Raw genomic sequence first — 6,119 nt, forward strand, 5'->3', positions numbered from 1 at the left:
TATCGAGTGGAAGTTGTCATTGGAAACCATTGCTTTTAAAGCAGGGTTCCCCCTCCCCCCCCCCGCCCCGTCCCTAACCATTAGCGCACTTGACATAGTTAAAAACACGCTGTAAACAAGTGTCAACAGAAATACTTTAATGTCAGTGGTTAACTCTCCTATCCTGATTGTCTTTGGGAGTAGAAGAAACTAAGTTAGCAGCATGACATCCAGGGTGCTCTTGTCTGGTTAACTTTTGTACCGTAGATACCTATAAAAATGTGAATGCTTGAAGTGTATTACTCATCACTAATACATTGTACAGAAATTAATTATAAATAGGTTATCTATTCTAATCTAGTTTTCTTAACTTCCAAGGAATTTTGTGGAAGAGAATGAACCTCTCCTCTCCCAGTCTGTTAAGGATCTTGTGGAAAGGAGTGATAGGCGAGCTGATTTGTCCAACCTTTTGAGTCTGAAAGGTGTTCTGGTATTTCTTAAAAACATATGAGGTGAAACAGTTCACAATCAGTTGCACTGAAGGATCACAATTTAACTTAGTGGCACAGTGCAATTTTTATCATTTCCTTGAGTGTAACTTTGGAACTTTGAAACAGAGCATCAGCCATTGAAAGTTCCATGTTTGGATGATTTTCTTTGATGGCTTATTATTGCAATTCTGATTTGCACCACTTGATGTCAGTGATACACTCCTGACACAGAATGGTAAGATTCCAGGTTTTTAATGACACATCCTTACTTGTGGCTGTGATACCTAGAGCTCTGTACCTAAAGACTAAATTTCTGGTTCTAGACACCTGCTACTCCACTGATTCCTGCAAGAGTTGTGTGTATATTTAAAAAAAAAAAAAAAGAAGGTTTTTCCTTTTCTAGAGTCTGCAATGTTGGTATATCTTTGTTCCAAACAATGATAAAGTGTAATATTTTAATATTTGAATAAGATTGTATATGTTTATGCTGAGTTTTGAACCTAGCTTTTGTGATAAATGTTTACTCTGAATGCACATAAAACTACCTGGGTACTTCAGTCTTACTGTAGATAGTGAAAGGCTACAACATAACTAAAGGGGTAAGTAGATGGATGCTGAATGTTTGTGGTCTTAGGCTTTCAATTAATTCTTTCTGTTTCAGATACTGAGCTTGTAGTCTTTGTAGTATCTCTGCCTGTCCAAAGATGTGTTTTGTTTTGGATATTTATTTTTAAATCCTTAAGGAAAGTTTACAAGGATGGAATCACTTTTATTTTAGAGCCTCCATCTCTGCTCTCGGTTTTTTCAAATAAGTCAAAGAATTTTTGATCCATTAAATTTTGTCATTTTTATGATCAAAGTGATGCAGGCAAGAAGTTTACTTCCTGCTAATCTTTCTCAGGTATTTGGCATTGATACACACAGCAATGTTAGGTACTTGCAGGCAGGAATCTCAGACTGACTGAAGAAGGGACCTCTGGTTGTCACCATAGCCAACCCCCTGCTCAGGTAGGGTCACCCTAGAGCTGAATGCCCAGGACCATGTCCAGATGGCTTTTTAATATCTCTCAGGGTAGAGGCTCCACAGCCTCTCTGGGCAACTTGTGCTAGTGCTCTGATCCTGTCAGTGGACACCACTGAAAAGAGCCTGCCTCTGACTTCTTTTCACCTTCCATTCAGGTATGTACCTTCATAAGATCCACCCTCAAAGCCTGCTGTCTTCTGTGGGCTGAACAGTTCCGGGTTTCTCAGCCTTTCATCATAGGAGAGATGCTGTGGTCCTGTAATCATCCTTGTAGCCCTTAGCTGGACCCTCTCTAGTATGTGGAGCCTAGAACTGGACCCAGCACTCCAGGTGTGGCCTAATGGGTACTGTATTGAGACAAAGGATCACCACTCTACCTGCTGCAACGTTCTTTCTAATGCAACCCAGGACAACATTAGTTTTATTTCATGCAGGGGCACTTTGCTGGCTCATGGTCCACTGGGATTCCCAGGCCCCTTTTCTGCAAAGTGCTTTCTAGCTGGGTGGCCTTTGGCAGGTGCTGATGCCTAGGGTTGTTTCTCCCCTGGTGCAGGTCTTTGCACTTCCCCTGTTGAACTTCATGTCGTTTCTGTTGGCCCACTTCTCCAGCCTGTTGGAGATCCCTCTGAATGGCAGCATGGCTCTCTGGCTTACCAGCCGCTCCTCCCAGTTTTGTGTCATCAACAAAATGCCCACTCACCAACCCCCCCCCCCGCGCCACTGGGATTCCCAGGCCCCTTTTCTGCAAAGTGCTTTCTAGCTGGGTGGCCTTTGGCAGGTGCTGATGCCTAGGGTTGTTTCTCCCCTGGTGCAGGTCTTTGCACTTCCCCTGTTGAACTTCATGTCGTTTCTGTTGGCCCACTTCTCCAGCCTGTTGGAGATCCCTCTGAATGGCAGCATGGCTCTCTGGCTTACCAGCCGCTCCTCCCAGTTTTGTGTCATCAACAAAATGCCCACTCACCACCACCACTCCCTGAGCCCAGTCATTAAGCCAGTTTTCATTCCACCTCCATGTCTGCTTATCCAGCTTGTGCATAAACAGCTTGTCTGTGAGGATCCTATGGAGACAGCATCAGAGGCCTGAAGTCCAGGTAGATGATATCCACTGTTCTCCTATCATCTCAGGCCAGTCACTTCATCATTAAAAGTTTATCAGTAGGTCAAGCATGTCTTTTCCTCCCAGACCTGGCAGTGCAGGGCAAATGGTTGGACTCAATGATCTCAAAGGTCGCTTCCAACCAAAACAATTCTGTGACCTGTCATGCTGACTACTCTTGGTTTTCTTGTCTTTAATGTGCCTGGAAATGGTGTCCAAGATTAGCTGCTTCTGAAGTCCAGGCTTGTGAGCTTGTTTTTCATCTTACTCTGTGCCCTCAGGGTCCTGCATTCAAGTCACTGCTGCCAAGGGCACCTTTGTCCTTCACATCCCGAATGAGCCCCTCCTTGTTTGTGAGTATGAAGTCCAGCAGAGCACCTCTCATCATTGTCTCCTCTGCCACCTGGAGGAGGAAATTATCATCAGTGCGCTCTGCAAAGCTCCTGGATTGCTGTCATACTTTGTTGTCCCTCCAGGAGATAGTGGGGTGACGTCCCCCATGAGGACCAGGGCCTGTAATTGGGAGACAGCTCCTAGATGTCTGTAGAGGGCCTAATCCATTTGCTCTTCCTGGTCAGGTGGCCTATAGTAGACACCTGCTATTTCTCCTTTGCCTGTCTTCTCTTTAATGCCAACCCGTAAGTTCTCAATCAGCTCTTCTTTCATCCCCAGGCAGAGTTTCATGCACTCCAGCTGCTCTCTCAGAAAAAGGACAAGCTTGCCGCCTTCTTCTAGAGAGCCCCTTTCCTCTTCTTTCTAAAAAGCCTGTATCCCTCCATTGCAGTACTCCAGTTACAGGAGTCATTCCACCATGTCTCTGTGAATCCAAGAGATCATAGCCCTGCAAATGCACACAGATCTCTAACTCGTAACAATTATTCCCCATACTGCGTGCATAAATATACAGGCACTTTGGAGAGGCATCCCAGAATGTTGAGGCCTTGCAGAGGAACTCCAGGAGAAAAATTTGATGGTATTTCCTCAGAGATGAGGGTTCTAATTCTGGGTACTTTAACTGAAAATTATACTGGTGTCTGTGAGGATAGTCATAAGTTTTGTGATTGATTTAAGTTTTAAGGTTACACACTAAAAAGAATAAATCATATGATTTTGGTGAACTCTAAAATCTCAGTAATTACCAGTATTTCTTCATTAGTAAATGTCCAAAGAGGGTAATGGTAAGCATTGTGAGGCAAGTGTAGAAGACTCTGGCTGTGAGTATGATGATCATTATTGTCGGTGTGGAATTTCAGGTCAGTCGACTGTTCCAAAAAAATGTAGCTTTCTACTAGAAGTCAGCTACCATTGCAATTTTAGGAAATGTCATCAAATGTCATCTTTGAATCTCATTTCAGAACAGAGACACAATTTTTCTACTAGTACATTGCATTGCAACTTTCTTACGTTAAGCAAAGCAGTAACTAACTAATCTCCTTGTACATGAACTGTTAAGCCCAGATCATTGGTATGTTGCTGATAAAATGGTGGAGAGCTTTTTGTGCAGTACTCAAATATCTGAGAAAATCTGAATGGTTCCTGTTTCCTTCTTCAAGATTCCAGTGTCTCTTGTTGAGGCTAAAGAAAAACTGACACTTAAAGTGGTTATCTTGTACGTAAATAGGGAGGTAGCAGTAATATAAGCACAGTTCTGGAAGCTGGCAGGTACTCTGTGAGCATGATTGACTTAGGACTTCATAGTTGTCTTTCAGGCATCATTCAGAGTAATGTGATGATTTTTCTAACAGGAACAAATTTCTGTCAGTGTTTTACTTTCATCTGCACTGTTTGTTCCTGCATGTTCTAACAGTGATTTTTAGCTGTGTCATGCTTAATCAGTCCTGCAGTCTTTGTTGTTATTTTGCCAGAGCTTATGCTTCACTAAATTTTTATGTAACAATGCTTCAGTAACTTTTCCTAATGAGAGAGTTGTTGCAAGTGTAGTTCATGTTTAGAATTAGGGTTAGGATAATTAGATTACCTCCTTCTCATTGTTCTTTATAACTTTTTCTTTGTTCATGTTTTTATGAGGACTGTCTCTCTTCTTTTCTGGCAAATATGCAGAGTTCGTAACGCCATAACTTGCCTGCTAAAAAACAAACTTTCTTTTGCTTTGCTGCTTTCAGAAGCACGTTTTTCTCATGTTATCATGTCTGCTTCCTCAGAGTATTTTAAATGAAAAAAGACTGCTCTGAAGTCGTTGTCTCCTGTTGGTATGAAACATGTTCTTGAATATTAAGCAGCTTGTAAAGAAGTTTGTGGACTTCAGAAACATCTGTCCAATATACATCCATTCCTGTGTCCTTGCAGGGTAGCTGTATGATATGTTGGCACAGTTGAGTATTTTTTAGATTAGGCTGTAGTAAGATGTCTCGCTCTGTAGTATGTCTGCTTGTATGGCTTCTATAGTGGTGAAAAATCTGAGAAGTTCTGTGAAGAGAAATGCTGAACGTTGAAAATAAAGGGGAAGAGATTATAACAAAAAGATTATAAAATGCCTCATTTTCTGCTCAGATCTGACTACTAAAATTAAAGTGGCATTAAAGATGTAGCAGTTGCTGTCAAATACATCTGAGATTTTACAGTCAACATATTGGAAGACCTTGCCCTCACCTCTGTAAGAGTAAGACAGGTGTGTGTGCTATTATATAGGCGTTCTTGATGATGACGACGATCTTTTGAGCTCCTGTTACGGGTTGAGGGTCCGAGGTACCCACCCCTTGAATTACCGTAACGATTCCGTCTGCCTTATCAGAGGCAGAAGGGTTTTAAAAAGGGGAAGGAAGAAATTCACACCTCGGTTTGCATTCGGAAACTGAAACAAACTTTTAATAAACAATAGATTCATACATACGACTATATTCTCTCTCTATATATATGCATATAGTTACAACCTAAAGGAAAAAAATGGAGAAGAGAGGACTTAAAGTTCTGCAGCAGGCTGTCTCGTCCAAGGTCAATCTCTGGGCAGGCAGCCAACAGCGAATATAAGAGTGATGCTTGGCCTTAGGGCTTCGTGCAGCTGCGCTCCTGGGCGGATAAAAAAAAAGTGAAGTTCTGTCCGCGGCAAAGGAGGGAAGGGGGGAAGGAGTCCCGCCCTGTGCGTGAGCAGCCGATCACCTAGAGAACTCCCTTCACGAAGCAACAGCAGAGAACTCCCTTCACAAAGCAACAGGAGGGAGTTCGAGTATTTCACCCGCTGTTCACCCCAGACTCACGGCAGGAATAGCTCACAGCGTGCAGCTCTCAGGTGATCTGGGGGATGCAGGCCTTCAGGCTCTCGGCTTGTCTCAGGCTGCTCTCGGCCTGGCTGGTCGGCAGGTTGGTTCGTGGGAGGACGCCCTACATGCTGCTGCCCAGGAGCTCTCAGGTGATCCAGGGGATGCCGGCCTTTAGGCCTCGGCTTGTTGGGCCCAGCAGGCCTGGGGTCGGCGGCAGAGCAGGTTCGTGGGAGCTCCCCTCTCTTCGTGAAGTCCAGAAGTCCAAGAGAGAGAGAGAGACCTCCTCCGAGCTGCTGGGGTTTTAAAGCCTT

At 43.6% G+C, this 6,119-nt stretch overlaps 1 protein-coding gene across 1 annotated transcript in view; it reads left to right on the plus strand.

Annotated features, from left to right (window-relative positions):
- The window catches only part of KCMF1 (potassium channel modulatory factor 1), a gene marked incomplete at its 5' end in the record, with an annotated part of 18,267 nt that overhangs the window by 2,001 nt on the left and 10,147 nt on the right, over window positions 1–6,119 (plus strand). The gene's annotated exons all lie outside the window — the stretch shown is intronic.

This window comes from Buceros rhinoceros, unplaced genomic scaffold, assembly GCF_000710305.1.
Source record: "Buceros rhinoceros silvestris isolate BGI_N320 unplaced genomic scaffold, ASM71030v1 scaffold8833, whole genome shotgun sequence".
Lineage (NCBI taxonomy): Eukaryota > Metazoa > Chordata > Aves > Bucerotiformes > Bucerotidae > Buceros > Buceros rhinoceros.